Source organism: Hyperolius riggenbachi, chromosome 2, assembly GCF_040937935.1.
Source record: "Hyperolius riggenbachi isolate aHypRig1 chromosome 2, aHypRig1.pri, whole genome shotgun sequence".
In the NCBI taxonomy this organism is placed as follows: Eukaryota; Metazoa; Chordata; class Amphibia; order Anura; family Hyperoliidae; genus Hyperolius; species Hyperolius riggenbachi.
In genome coordinates this window covers 528,595,014-528,610,373 of record NC_090647.1, presented here as the reverse complement: position 1 = coordinate 528,610,373, position 15,360 = coordinate 528,595,014, and the positions used below count along the sequence as shown (strand labels likewise).

The window sequence follows — 15,360 nt, the reverse complement described above, 5'->3', positions numbered from 1 at the left end:
TAGCCCGCGACTGACCAGCTTTCAGAGGGGTGCTTCGGGTGATTGGAGGGTCATGGAATGACAGCGAGGGCACAGAAGGACTGCAGACGGCTGGAGAAAGCCCCAGGTAAGTTAAATTGCTCTTTTTTCACTCAAGTTACCCTTTAAATTCTTACTTCATCCTCCCAGCTTGTTTATTGTCAGTAAGGGGCATAGTGGCTTATGACATTATTCATTTTAATGGTCAGTGCTTGAATGGCGAACGCTGCAGCCACCGCGTTTACATGCCCTTGTGAGCCGGCCCTAAGTGGGACACTCTATATGGAGCAAGCTTTGCCCCTCCTATAACGTTACCAAAGCTTTCACCGGAATGCTCCAGTCAGCATCAGCTTTGTTTAAAGGGAACCTGAACCAAGTATAATTATTTAAAATAAACACATGATGTTCCTGCTAATTAATATTACATACTAATCTCGCTGTCAGTTCCTCTCAGAAGCTCACCGTTTTCTTCTTGCAACCATTCCTTCCAGTTCTGACAACATTTTGTCAGAACTGAAACATATCAGTCGCTGTCAGTTATATATCACTTGCTGTCAGTTATAACTGAAAGGACAACTGATGTGCAAGGTAATGTCCATGTTTCCCTATGGCTCAAGTGGGCGATATAACAGTTTAACAGTGTGCTGACCAGGAAGCTGTTATGGGGTAATGACCATTTTCAAAATGGAGGACGGAGATTTCCATTGATCACAGTGGATAAACAGGACGCAGGTTGTTTTTTTTCCTGGCTCACCATTGAATGCTGAAGATCTCACAACGTAAACCTGGAAAAGAGGACATTTAGCATATAAATATGCAGGCGACGCTTGGCACTAAAACTAACAAAGGCATGATAGGCAAAAAGGCTGAAAATCACTAGTGTGGGTTAACAGCCACTTGATATATAAAATAAAAATTTCCACCTTAAACACACCTGATGTTGTTGAGCTGAATGTTCCTGTTATTCCTGTAATTTGTTGGTTTATAGCGTAATCGCTCTACACATCTGCAGAACACTGCCGTGGGCCAAGTGCATGTTTTATGTATATTGAAGAATATCAAATACCTTAAAACCTGACTTACTAATCAAAGCGTCTAAGTCTGCGTGTGAAATTCCTCTACATTAGCAGCTTGTTAGCAAGCGCTGTTACAGGGGGCGGACTGTGTGACAGAAACCCGCTTCAAGGGCACGGCACAAACATATACAGCTTGATTCGGATCAGCAGCTAGGAAATCACTATCAAATGGTGGGATTTTAAGAAATATGTTTGAAAGTTGAAATAAGGCAGGTAGTGGGCACCATTGATGTGTACCTGAGGTACCATGGCAGCATGTAGAGTGTGCAAAGCCAGATGTACACTTTTTTCTGCCTTTTGGCCAACTGTCAATTGTGCTGCAGAACTCCCCTCTCATTCCATGTACAGCCCCCTTTCTGTGTGTATCATCCATGTACTGCAGCCTCCCTCCCATTCCATGTGCAGCCCCCTTTCCATGTGTAACATCCATTTACAGCAATCTCCCCCCCCCCCCCCAATTCCATGTGCAGCCCCTCTTCCATGTGTAACATCCATGTACAGCAGCCCCCCCACAATTCAATGTGCAGCCCTCTCTTTCATGTGCAACATCCATGTACAGCAGCCCACTCCCATTCCATGTGCAGCCCCCTCTTCCATGTGTAACATACATGTACATCAGCCCCCCCCCCCCCCCCCCCACAATTCAATGTGCAGCCCTCTCTTCCATGTGTAACATCCATGTACAGCAGCCCCCCTCCCATTCCATGTGCAGCTGCCTCTTACATGTGTAACATCCATGTACAGCAGCCTCCCTTCCATTCCATGTACAGCCCCCTCTTCCATGTGTAACATCCATGTACAGCAGTAAATGTTCTCCTATCCCTGGGAGAGTGGGACACGCTGAGTAATGCCGGCATATGGAAATACAGTTACTCTCTGTATCCAACATGTTTTTCCATACATCCTCTCTGATCACTGGATCAGAAACCACACCTCATCATTAATATTCAGCTATCAGCAGTCTTCATTGTCATCTGCTGTGGATGTGAATACTGTGAACAAGTTATCAGACTTTCTGACAATTTACGCAGCTGTTGTGTTAATTCGCTGTAACATTCCTGACGTGTCTCTATATGAAGGACTGGCCGAGGTCCAGAAACGCAGACAGAGGGGCGGTCTCTGCAAATTACATCTGGCTAATGATTACAATGGGGAGTCCATGCTGCTTCTCTTTTGCAGTTATGTTTAACCACTTAAAGGGAACCTGAAGCAAGGAAAATTATTTAAAATAAACACATGACGTAGCTGCAAATGAATATTAAAAAAAAGTAACCTCACCGTCGGTTCCTCTCAGAAGCTCACCAATTTCTTTTTACAGTGATCCCTTCCAGTTCTGACAATATTTTGTCAGAACTGAAATATACCCGTTGCTGTCAGTTATGTATCAGCAGATGTCAGTTACAACTGAATGTGCAAGGTAATGTCCATGTTTCCCTATGGCTCAAGTGGGCGATATTACAGTTTAACAGTGTGCTGACTAAGAAGCTGTTATGGGGTAACAGCCATTTGTAAGATGGAGGACGGAGAATACCACTGATCACAGTGGACAAACAGGACACAGGAGAGGAGAAAGAGATTGAGGAGCGGACTACACAGGAGGTAAGTATGACCTGCGTATGGTTATTTTGACTTTTGTTTTCAGTTCAGGTTCTCTTTAAGGACCACAGGCTTACACCCCCCTAGTGACCAGGCTATTTTTTACAAAAGGGTGCTCTGCAGCTATGATGGCTCACAGCAGAGTCACACAAACGAATCATCCCCTCCCTTTTCTGCCCACCAACAGAGCTTTCTGTTGGTGGGCTCTGATCACTGCTGCAGGCTGTTATTTTTATTATTATTAATTTAATAGTGTTTATTTTTTATAAATGTATACATTTTTTATTTATTTTCACTATTCCCCTCCCACCCCTTGCCAGCCAATCAGGATGATCCCTTCTCATAGGCATCAGCCTATGAGAAGGGATTGCGATCGGAGCCTCTCTAGGGGACAGCCGAGTGACACGGCTGTCCCCAGTACAGTGCTGCCATAGATTGCAGTGTTGTACAATGTAAATAGATGACGTATAACAGTCTAATAGCGGCGAGCTCCGCTCCGCCATTCAAGCGGGAATGCACGCGCTATGCAAAGCCCAGCCCCAGGACTTGACGCCTTTCAGTGTAAGGCGGACCTGGAGCTGTCACCTTCCCGATGCTGATCGGCGTTAGGCGGTCGGGACGGAGTTAAAGAGGCCCTGAAATTTGGAGCTTCCTCTCTGCTCTAAAAGATAAGCAACAGCATAATAACCTTTAAAACAAAACATTTCTTGGTTACAGCTGATACAAACCGTGCAATAAATCTGCACCGTGTCTACTTCCTCCTTTCATGGAAGCAGACATGCCATACCCATTAGCTGCTCTGCCGAAGCAGCCAGCTGAGATCAAATTACAACTTGTGATTAGTTACAGATAAGGGGGAATTGGAGAGGCTAAACCAGGGGTCTCAAACTCGCGGCCCGTGGGCCATTTGCGGCCCTCGATACAATATTTTGTGGCCCTCGCCGGCAAAAGATTCCTAATAGTTCGCTTCAGTGCTCCCAAGTAATCTGCCGCATCCCCATCGCTAAACGAGGGCTGCAGAGCCCCCAAATCGCCCGGGGGGCAATCCGACGGCATTTCCTGGAAGGGGCAGAACTTTCAGCTTCAGCTCTGCCCCTCCTGACGTCAATCGCTGCACGGATCACTGCCTCTCCCCGCCCCTCTCTGTGAAGGAAGAGTGAGAGGGGCGTGCAGAGGCGGTGATGCGCCGCGATTGTGAAATTCCTTATGCGGCCCAGCCTCATCCTGAGTTTGCCTCCTGCAGCCCCCAGGTACATTGAGTTTGAGACCCCTGGGCTAAACCCTCTAAATACATACAGGGTGCATTTCTCTAGGCTTTCTTTCTTTCCTGTGCAAGAGTTCAGGCCCACTTCAAAGAGGCACTGTAGTGACATTCAGTAGAATGCAGTGAATTATCTAGGATACCTACTTTATGGTAATTTTCCTGGTCTCAGCATCAGAAGCACTTCCTATATCTAAATATTGTTGTATATTGGTATGTAGCTCCACCCTCCATAAGGATGTTTAGCCTAGTCTGTTTAGCTATGCGGAATTCTCCCAGAGCATTCTGGGAGACCAGGTATATTTTGTACTTGCTTCGGAATTCCTTAGAGACAGACATTTCACAGAGCTGCACCTGACAGGACTAAAGATGTTGCCACCTATACTGTACCTACGGGGGGGTTAGGGTTAGGCATTAGGTGAGGGGGTAGGGTTAGGCACCTACAGGGGGGATAGGGTTTGGCATTAGGTGGCGGGTTAGGCACCCAGAAAGGATGGTTAAGGTTAGGGTAAGGTTTAGGGTAATATATAGTAAAATATCAGTGTCTTCAATTACCGATATTTTACTATTTGCGGCTCCACCCAACGTCCAGCCGTAATATTTACTCGCCACTCACCAGCCCTTCTGATAGTGCCAGTTCTTTCACAGATCTGCCATTGCCAGACACTTCTTCTGATCAGCATATCGACAGCGAGGGATGAGGGCATAGTTTGGTTGTAGAATCTGCCACATGTCTCTGCTGTGCAATTGTTCCCAGCCACGGCTGCACTCATTCAAAGGTGCCACGGCCAACTTCTCCGCACCGCACCCTCACACCTCGGCCTTGCCATGATGTAGCTCAGCTTGCATGGAGGACTGCAGTGGGTAAAGGCAGCCATACACTGGTCGATTGCCACCAGATCGACCAGCAGATAGATCCCTGTGATCGAATCTGATCAAAGTGGGATCTATTGGCTGCCTACACTGCAAACAGATTTTAAATCGATTTCACTATGAAATCAATAAACAATCTGTGGAGCTGCCGCTGCCCCCTGAATACATTACCTGATCCGGCCAGGCGCGAGTCCCCCGGTCTCCGCTGGCTCTGGGCTTCAGCTTCACTTTACTTCCTGTCGGTGGAAGTAGAGGGCGCTCTACTGTTTAAACTTCCCCCGACAGGAAGTAAGTAAAGCCAGCCGGAGCCCAGCGCGGAGAAGGGACCGAGGGGACAAGCGCCGGCTGAACTGGTAATGTATTGCCGCTAGCGTCAGGGTTTTCTGTCCAGTGCACCCCCAACATCCCTCCCTTTAGATGTACTGTAGCCACCAGGGGGAGCTCTTCTGTATAACGGGAGACAGATTTTCAAATCTAAAAGGATGCAGAAAATCCTCACATTTGTCTCCCTCCCCTGGTCTGCCAGAGTGAAGTCCCACTTTTCAGGGTTTCACCAAATCAGGGTGAGAAGCAGGGCTGTGTGTCTCTCCCTATTGGCTGCCTGTCAATGTTACAACATAGAAAGAGAGATAGAGATATTTAGAGATACTGGCTGGTCAGAGCTGGAGAAAAATACCAAACACGTTTGTTGAATTTACTGAATGCATTCATCTTTGTGAATTGTAATTTCTTGACTTTCTTGAGGTATTTACCACACAAGTCAGTAATTTACCTCACAAGTCAGTAATTTACCTCAAAAGTCCGTAACTTACCTCACAAGTTGGTAATTTACCTCATTAGAGCCTGTACACACTGCTGCGCTTGCGCCGCGCTTTTTAATCGCAAGGTCTTTTGAAAAATAATGAAAATCGTGGAGACCTGTACACACTGGTGCGATGCGCTTTTCCTATTCTCATGAAGGCTTGCAATTTAAAAATCGCATGCGATTTTAAAAGTGCAGCAGTGTGTACAGGTCCTAAGTCAGTAATTTACCTCACAAGTCAGTAATTTACCTCAAAATTCAGTAACTCACCTCACAAGTCGGTAATTTACCTCACAAGTCTATAATTTACCTCACAAGTCGGTATTCTAATTTTCTGCACGGTAACAGGTTCCGTGAATTGGAATTTGGGAAGGTGATCGGTAAAATCAACTGTTTTCAGCATTAATGAATGCTTAGTGAATTGAGGCCATTGAGTTAGGTCTGGGCCTGGCATACAGCTGGGTGCTCGGAGCATATTTTCTCAGGGTCAGGTGCTTCCCTCTCTTGGACCTCCTCCAGTTTAGTGTGAGCTCAGGTCAGAGTTATTGTTTCGCTCTGCGATGTGATTAAACGGATGTCTCCCACATCGGAGCATTAGCTGTGAATTAATTAGCTTTAATTTCCATTTGCGGACAAGCCTGGCACACAGCGTAACAATGCATCATAAAGTCTCAGTTACGCATCTGGCAAGGTCCGCGGTGTAGCGGATGAGTCACCGCCGGGCACAGGAGAGGGATACGGGCTGATTCTGCCTCACCCGAGCCAAGACAGGCCGCAGCCGTGCACAGGCGACAGATCTCTCTAACGGGCGGGAAAACACATGAAGGACTTCGCGGCAGACTGTACTTCTGCGCTGGGATCGTTCCCTGCTGGGGAGAGATGTTGCTGTGTATGCCAAGGTTGCTATTTCTCAGTGTCGTTACTTCGTAGCCTGAGGCCACTTGGAGCCTTTTATGAAACATTACAGGTATTACTGGCTCATGCTGAGGTAATCAGTCACTGGTTTGGATTGTGGATATTCTGAAAGTAGCTCTGCTGTTTCCATATTGCTATACTGGAAGGTTTTTAAAATGGAAATTCTAGAACCTGTCGGGTCGCTTGTTGCTTGGCGCAGCTGAGGTTGTTTTCCGGTGTTGGGGGCTTTTATAATCCAGCTTCAGGGACTGGTGCTAGTTCTGGTGTAGTACGCTTCTGTGTGGATTCATATTATTATTGCTACAGAATTATATTTTGCGGTTTCATCTAACGGTAGTAATTTTTTAAGGATTGTTCAGATAATCAATTAAAGGAAATCTTAAAGTGTACCTGAGATGGTACACTGTGCCTAGTTTATACTTACCTTGGCTTCCTCCAGCCCCATGAGGACCGTGGGCTCCCTTGTCATCCTCCCTGGCCAGTCTGTTGTCACAGGATCGCCTCCAGTATCTTCTACAGTACGGGGCAGTCATAGTGGTCTGTGCCTGCGCGGCCAGGCTACAAAGGAGCAGAACAAGACAATGTAAGAAGATGTCAGAGATGATCCTGGGACAATGGAGCGGCCAGGGAGGACAGCGAGGGAGCCCACAATCCTCATGGGGCTGGAGGAAGCCCCAGGTAAGTATAGATACACCCATTTTTTCAATGCCCATTAGCTTGCAACTGGCTACGACTGGCCAGTTTTGAGCTTTTTTTTTTTTTGCTTTTTTTTTTTACTTAGGTAACCCTTGAAAGGAAACCTGAAGTGGTTTGATTCATACCTGAGTATAGGGAAGGCTTTGGATACCATAGAGTCTTCCCAGTTCCCAGTCTTTGGTCTGACCCGTCAGTCCTGTGAGCTCTTTGGCACTCAGTGGGCAGCCATCTCAACTATTCGCGCCCCCAATTAATTCTAAAGAGCTGCCCGGGGAATACCGAAGAACTTGCAGGACGAATAACTTCAACCAAGGATGGCGTAGGGATGATGGGACAAAGCAAGAATCGGGAACCAGGAGGGTTTTTTTTTTTTAACAAAGAGGCATCATCATATTTAGGAGGCATTCTAACTTAGAGGAATTAAGTCATAGTGCCACAGATGGTAGCTTCGCCCCATTGGCCCATCAGCCAAGCACATACACCATATATCTAAACCTACGCTTTCTCTCATACTGACCAGGATTACTACGGCAACACCACATCATCAGTAGGGTCCGACTAGCCTGTCTCATGACAGTGTAGAGCACACATGTCAAACTCTGGCCCACAGGCCAAATCTGGCTAAATTTGGCCCTCAAGTGGATTCCCCACTTTACGTTATGCTTGGTTTGCTCTAGACCACCAGAGAAGTGTCTTATCCTATTATCAGCAACATTCCATAGAACTTGTGGATCAGATCAGCCCCGGGTTATCTCGTCACTTCGGCAGTCATTACGTGCTGCCTTCGTTCTGATGACTTGATCTGAAGGAGAATGAGGCCAACTACTCCTCCCATCAGCTGTTCTACCCAGACGTTATAACAGGCTGTACCTGGGAGCGTTGTGTGTGTAGGTTCCTGCTGGTGGGGATAAGGCTGCAGCCTGTTGGGTTTACTCAACGCAGGTGCAGGATGTGACCCCACCCACCTACAGGTTACACCTGTCCCTTTTCGAGCTTCGTCAGCGTATGCGTGGCTGGGAATTACTAGACACCAGGGAACTGTATAGGGGATGGAGGAGGGCCACTAGACACCAGGGAACTGTATAGGGGAAGGAGTGAGGACCACTAAACACCATGGGACTGTATAGGGGAGGGAAGACCACTTGACACCAGGCAACTATATAGGGGAGGAAGGAGGCATTAGAGACCATAGAGTTGTATAGGAGAAGGAGGAGGGCCACTAGACACTAGGGAGCTGTATAGGGGAGAGTAGGAGGAGCATTAGATACCAGATACATTTATAAGGGAAGGAGGTGACACTGGCCACTAGTCATTGAGGTAGGCCTGCGACTTGGTTGCAGTTTTCAATTTCGGCCCCCATTGTATTCAAGTTTGACACCCATGGTGAGGATCGAGTGTTATATTGTGCAACCTTGCAGGAAAAAAGGGTGGTCTATATCATAGGTTCTCAACATGCGGTACGCGTACCCCAGGGGGTACTTCTGATAGATCCAGGGGGTACTCGGGCTTGATATACTTAACCAAGAATAACAAATTTAGAGTTTTAGAAAATGATAAATCTTATTTAAACAACACCAAATCAGTATTTTAGCTAATTAAAAGCAATAGTAAATGCTTGGAAATTGTTTAGAACCAATTATAATGTACTACGATTAAATATATATTTGTCAAGGGGTACTTGTGATAATGTTTACTATGCCAGGGGGTACTTGGTGTGTACAGGGTTTTAAAAGGGGTATATATCAATAAAATGTTGAGAAACACTGGTCTATATGACACAACATTGCTAGGTTAGATGATAATATTCATAAGTAAAACAAGGCTATTTAGGCATGTAGAACATTAACAAGATGAAATCAAGTGAAGGACGATTTAGTTCATGCCGACTAACTGAACGTTTGTTGTAACTTCCCTACAAAACGACATCTTACTTTTTTTCTCCCAAAATAGCTTCCTTTTCTTAGCAGAAGTGTAAAGTGTAAAAAAAGCCAGACCAAATGTAACCATTTCCAATAAAGATGATTTCTGGGAAGAATAGAGCCGGCACCCAGCACAGTGTGTACGGGGAGATTTATCAAGACAATGTTGTTAGTGTCAGTGAGTCTGGAGTCGTGGCGTGTAAAAGCGACAGGCTTGTCCGTTTTATTCGGTTTATTGATCTATAAACCTCAATTCCAGGGACCTCTGGTGTCTCCGGGAGAGGCACCGCTCCCACTACTCGCTCATAAACACGTATCGTCGTACCGCTGGCCGTCTCTCCCTTCATTGCTCACCCATGAAGAGAGAAAGGCATTGTCACCTACTGACTGGCTGATCGTTAAACAGTCACCTATGGCTGATAAATGGGACCAGAAAGAACTCCCAAGCAGTTGAAAAAGCTTCCATTAATTTCCAAACTGTTCAAAAGTGCTTAAAGAGCACCAAGCGCCAGATTTTTTTTTCTTTAGTTTGTCCTGGTTTCTAATAGCTATAGGAGCTGCGAAGGTGGTGTGAAGATAGCATCTGTGACTTCTCTAAACTTTCTCAAGCACAGTGTGCTATTTCAAGGTAGCTGTCCATGAAAGAAAGGGGCTGCTGTACATAGATGATACACATGGAAGAGGGGGGCAGCACATGGAATGGGAGGGGCTGCTGTACATGGATGTTACACATGGAAGAGGAGGCTGCACATGGAATGGGAGGGGCTGCTGTACATAGATGATACACATGGAAGAGGGGGCTGCACATGGAATGGGAGGGGCGCTGCGGCACAGGAAAGGGGAACCACAACACTCTTGGCCTAGGGCCACAAAGCAGCATGAGCGAAAATGCTGATATTCTTTTTGCGTTATTTTCGCAAAAATAAATACAATTTTCAAAATATGCTCGAGTAATTTAGCATTTTTTCGCTTAAAAAAAAAATTAGTTTAGCGTTTTTCGCTTTCTGTAAGGCCTACTATGGGGAGAGAAGAAATTACTTTCTATACGTTTTCATGCAAAACACATTTCGAATATGGCAATTATTTTCGAAAATTGCTATTTAGTCGAAAATATGGCACCTGTTTTTATATTTGCTATTAGGGCAAAAACGCCAAAAATGTAGTCTATTTTTGCAGAAAAGAACGCGAAAACTGCATTTTCGATGCGAAAATGACTTAGGTGAAAATTTGCAAGCAACACTGAATAGCACTTCTTACAAGTAGGGCGCACAGATGCTTGTTGTACTTATACCTAGTTGGGGTTGGCCTTGCTTCAGATGCCTAGTCCTAGCTGTTCCTGGCCCTAATCGATACCTTTCTCCATTAGGGTACACAGCTCTATCCTCCGTGGCATTCTGAACACTTTGTGCTGCATCCACAAGTCCCTCCCACCCTATAACCACACCCCTTGCAATTGTCATGCAATTCATAAGGGCCACTCACTGGCTCCCCGTTGGTTTTCCTGCCACCCGTGTTTGTGCAACTCTGGTTCTCTTGTCATGTCCCCCTAGCGATTGACAAGCCAAAGGTGACAGTGATTAAGCATGTGTACTTCAGTCACAGCAGACACCATATTGTACTGATTTCATGTATCCATGTGTTACTTTATGGTCCGTTCCAAATGTTCTCATTACAAGTACAACGGAAACTCAATACTGCATCAACATAATAAAGAGATTTAACAAACTGATTTAATGTAATTAGATTATTCTGCAATCACAAACAGCACTTTTTAATGATGCCTGAGCCCATTTCAACAAATTCTTAATTAATGGTAATTGGACTCTAAAAACCTAGTTTAGGAAACTGAAAAAAAAAAAAAAAAAGCCTGGAAGTTTTAAGTGAGAAACTCGATTAAGCTGTTCAAAGTCAAATAATAAAATAAGGAAATATTGATGGAAATAAATTAGGTTTTTAGAGGACTTTGTTGGTTGATTTAACTACTAAAGAACTCTTCACCGAGACGGGGAGTGTAAATATCTCTATGAGGACTTATTCTGAGGACTTATTCACACTGCAGGTGTTTTCGGCGTTATTTTGCCTGCATGTGGTTTTTTAAAAAGACACCGCGTGTAACATTTTTGAGGCGATTCCGCCTTAATGGAAAGTGTAGGAGGAATGCAAAACGCTCACAAAATCGCTTTGTGTAGCGATTGCGTTCGTGTTTTTAAGAATAAATACATTGAATTTTTGCTTTTCCGGGTCAAAGAGTTCACTTCCTGACTTGCGTCAGAGAGTGAATTACAAAACCGCTCGGCAAAAACGCTTCCAAAACCGCTAAGCACAAAAATGAATCACCCACCTAAGCGCCGGGAATCGGAAAAAAAAGGCGCCTCAAAAACAGCCCAATGTGGATGGACACGCGAGCCGAACGCAATGTGAACAAAGCCTTAAGATGACCATACATCAGGCGACTTAGGGGCCAATCGACCATCCGATTCAATTATTATAATCGAACCGGATGAAAATCGGTGCCGCCAAGTGCATGCCCGATTGACGACCCAAGCAATTTCAGGCCAAATTTGGTCACATTTATCGGCCGGACATGCTGTAAGATGTCAGTCTGTCATGGTCGGTTGGGTGCGTGGCATTAATGGCGAGCAAAATCACAACGAGCGACAGACGCGACAAAACCCCTGACGCTGTAAAAAAAAAAAAAAAAGTAGGCTACCCGATCTGGGGGGCTGAGTGGATCAAGTAGCCGCAAATACTGCAGTTCCTGTGGGCTGCAATGGCCAATTTTCATTTTTGTGACCTCTGGGGTCACGACACTGCACGACTGTGTGTCTCTCACAGCTTGCAGGGAGGCGGGGGAGAAGCAGGGGGCGCAGCCAGGGAGAAAGAGCTGCCCAATGACAACTCCAGAGACCCTGCAGGAACGCCCCTGTGAGGCATTTTGAACAGGGAATTCCTCTCCCCTGTGTTTACCTCCAAGATAGTGACAAATCTTGTCGGCAATCTCGGGGCGGCTAAAGCGCGGCGGTGGGGGGTGGGGGGGGGCAGAGAGTGGCGTCTGGGGGACACAGAGGCATGTCATGAGGCAGAGAACATGTCTGTGTCCCATCTGCCCCCCATCTGCCTACCTCGGGTTCTCTTTAAGAAACTTCAGTTGTTATCTATGCAAAAGAGCTTCTTTGAGCTCTGCGACTTTATAAAGTCCTGGGCAGCATAGTCTTTTGAAGCTTTTATCTAAAGGCGCGTACACATGAATCCTTTTGTAAATGGGTGAACTTGCTTTATGAGTCCCCCAAGGCTAGGGTATGTACAAATGGTTGGATCTCTGAGCTCTTCTCCCTAAAACGAGGCACACGTCAGGGGTGCCCTCTCTCTCCTCTACTGTATGCTCTAGCTGTTGAGCCCTTGGCATGCCGTGTTAGGTCCCACCCTCAGATTTGTGGCTTTTCCACTGCACACACGGAGGAAAAGATAGGGCTCTATGCCGATGACACGATCCTCTACCTTGCTGACCCTGGAGAGTCGTTGTCCAATGCCCTAGACACTATTGAAGAGTCAGGTTATTATTCTGGTCTTAAACTTAATAAAACCAAGTCGGTTCTTATGTATATAGATCGACCCTCTGTCGAAATCCGCCCACTTAACCATGAACTTCGTATAGTTCAATCCTTTAAGTATATTGGGGTCCAAATTAGTCTGCCTCCCTCCACATACTTACACACAGAAGTCCTCCCTCTGATACAATTGGTCCAATCCAAGTGCAAAACTTGGTCCAAGCTGTATCTATCAATTACAGGTAAAATTAGTCTGGTTAAAATGGTGTTGTTGCCCAAAATCCTATATATCTTGCACCAATCCCCTATTTACATTCCAATGCACTTTTTCAAGCGCCTTCGCTCACTCATATCTTCATTTGTATGGAACAATTAACGTGTTAGAATTAAGCACTCCTTGCTTATTAATCCCAAAGATATGGGTGGCCTTGCTCTTCCCTCAATGCAACATTATTACCTTGCGGCCCAAATGCAGCATATGGCCCCCTGGTTTGTAACAGGTGGACTATACAACGCTGAGGCCTTGGGATACAGCTTGGACCCCACCAAAGACAGCGTAGCCTTGGATACTATTAGTGGAGTAAGGCACACCCAGTACACCTCAAACACTATTCTAGTACAAGCCCATAATACCTGGAGACAGGCTAGTATGATGTACCCAGCTCATAAACACGATCCACATACCCCGTTGTGGAATACCCCCTAAGCTCCCTGAATTCACTACAATACCAGATCCTTTATACTGGAAGAGAGCGGGAATACATTTTCTGGGACAAATAGTAGACCAGGGGAAATTAATATCCATACCCAATCTTAAAAAGCAGTTCCCATCTTTTACCCCTCAGCAGTTCCGTTACACTCAATTACAGCACGCCTTTAATAGGCAATTTAAAAATGTACAAGTATGTATTGCTCCACACCCTCTCCTTGCAATACTTAAAAAAGGCCCCACCAAACACCTTATTGGTGACTTATATAAGGAGATGGTGTCGAGCGGTGCAATGGATCATATGGATCCAGTAAAAGAAAAATGGTCCAAAATGGGATTAACACTGCAAAATGATGACTGGGAAGATGCACTGGAAGCACCCCAAAAAGTCTCCATATGTATCAAAGACAGAGCCACGCAGGTGTATATACTGCACCAAGCGTACCTCACTCCAGGTAGACTAATTAAATATAAAAGAGATGCCTCAGATAACTGTCCCAAATGTGGATCTCAGTCTCCTACATTTCTCCACTTGATATGGCAGTGCCCGCCCGTTAAAGCCTTCTGGCTACAAGTGGTGAATTTTATACATGACAAAATGGGCTGCCCAGTAACACTCGACCCCACTTTGTGTGTGCTGAGTATTATCTCTGACGAGGGTTTACAACCAAATGTCAAAACATTTATCCATGAAACCCTATTCGCAGCTAGGCAAGAAATAGCACTGGGCTGCTTAGCAACCTCACCCCCCTCTTTTACTTTATGGCGGAAGAGGATAAGCAGGGGTCTCCCCTATAAAAAACTGGTATATCAACATCGTGATCGCTTGAAGCAATTTCACTTAATCTGGGATAGATGGAAAGACAGGTCCTGATTCTAGCTGCACTAATTAACTGCTGCAGATGTGTAGGAATATCTTTTGCACTTATAGGTCACAATATCCGTCAGAAGTGGACTTTCTTAGTCTTAGCATTATATATTATCAACATGTACATGTATTTACACCCTCAAATGCGGTATGGAGTTCACCCGTTTATCTAAAATGTGCATGTTGTTGCTGTTCTATTCTACAACTATGTAAGTATAAGTGTGGAATACCCTGTATTGACTACAATGCCATTCAACGACAGATCAATTTGTTAACCTGTATTATGATTGTTGCCCAGAATGTACCTTTGTATACCATGACATTCCTTTTTTTTTTTTACTGATCAATAAAACCTTTTTTTGTTTTAAAAAAAAAAGACGCGTACACACGCCGGATTCCAGTAAACGACGGGTCTTCAGACCCGCCAGCGGGGCAGCCGTTCTAGCGACAGTTTTCCTTTGTGTACAGTCTGTCAGCAGCGGATCTGTCAAAACCAGCCTTATCAGCCTGCCGACAGACTGTACACACAGAAAAACTGTCGCTAGGACACACAAAAAAACTGTCGCTAGGACAGCCGCCACGCGGGCAGGTCTGACGACCAGTCATTTGAATAAATCAGGCATGTGTACGTGCCTTTAACTGTCTCTCATTGTTTCTTCTTTGTTTATGTTTTTCTGCAGAGAAAAGTTAAAATTGGCTGAAGGTGGCTATAGACCTGACGACAAAGAGACAAATCCCTAATCGTATCTAAAGAGAGATGTCTTTTGGTCGATTGTCTGATGTATGGGCACCTTTAAGGGGCCCATACAATAAACAATTTTCCAGCCGATATACAGCAGATTCGATCACTGTGATCGAATCTGCTGTGAAATTGTTGCGCAAACGCTGACCGAACGATCGATTTACGTCTGAAATCGATCGTTCCCGTCTATCCGTCCGTGCGGAAGATTTCGCTCGATCGCCGGCGGGTCGGGAGTGCATCGATAGTGCGTCGATAGCGGCGTTCGAATGTCGGACGACCGACGCTAGCGGCAATACATTACCTGTTCCGCCGGCGTGTGTCCCTGCTCTCTCCGTTG

General features: G+C 45.5%; 1 protein-coding gene across 2 annotated transcripts in view; it reads left to right on the top strand.

The window, feature by feature from the left end:
- Positions 1-15,360, top strand: part of CRYBG3 (crystallin beta-gamma domain containing 3) — a 294,639-nt gene that overhangs the window by 123,034 nt on the left and 156,245 nt on the right. The gene's annotated exons all lie outside the window — the stretch shown is intronic.